Raw genomic sequence first — 555 nt, 5'->3', positions numbered from 1 at the left:
GCCATCACTAGGCCTTATCTGATGGGCCTCCCCTGGCCCCCGCCTTCCTCTTTGTCGAAGAGGAAGCCACTTCCGTGGCCTTCCTCTTTCCGCCCTGCTGCTCGGGCTTCTTACTCGGCTGGGACTTAGGCTCTGTCCCAGCCGAGGCTTTCCCCTCAGCCCCTTTCGTTTCCACCTGGGCTCTTCCCCCAGCTCCCCCCTTTTAACCCCCTTTTTTGCTGGGGCACACGAAGGTGCACCCAGCCGGTTGTTGCTCGGCCTCCCCAGGTCCGTGCACAACGGACACTTAGGGGAGGCCGAGCACGTTGCCGCGCGGTGGCCACATTCCCCGCAGCGATAACACTTATCGCTGCGGTCCACCGCGCTTGTGCACTGCTGCCTGGGGTGCCCGATCTCCAGGCAGCGGTAGCACTGCATCGGGCGGGTGCTGAGGACTTCCGCCCTGACCAGCATCCACCCGATGCATAGCTTGCGCCCCTCCGAGGCAGCGGCCAGTCTTCTGGCCGCCGCAAGTGGGACTTGGCACCAGACGGTCCCAAATCCCGAGGGGGCACA

This window comes from Odontomachus brunneus, unplaced genomic scaffold, assembly GCF_010583005.1.
Source record: "Odontomachus brunneus isolate Ranch 3 - 2012 unplaced genomic scaffold, Obru_v1 Obru_scaffold_372, whole genome shotgun sequence".
Taxonomy (NCBI): domain Eukaryota; kingdom Metazoa; phylum Arthropoda; class Insecta; order Hymenoptera; family Formicidae; genus Odontomachus; species Odontomachus brunneus.
The sequence above is the reverse complement of the archived record's forward strand: the minus strand, read 5'-3'. Positions refer to the sequence as shown.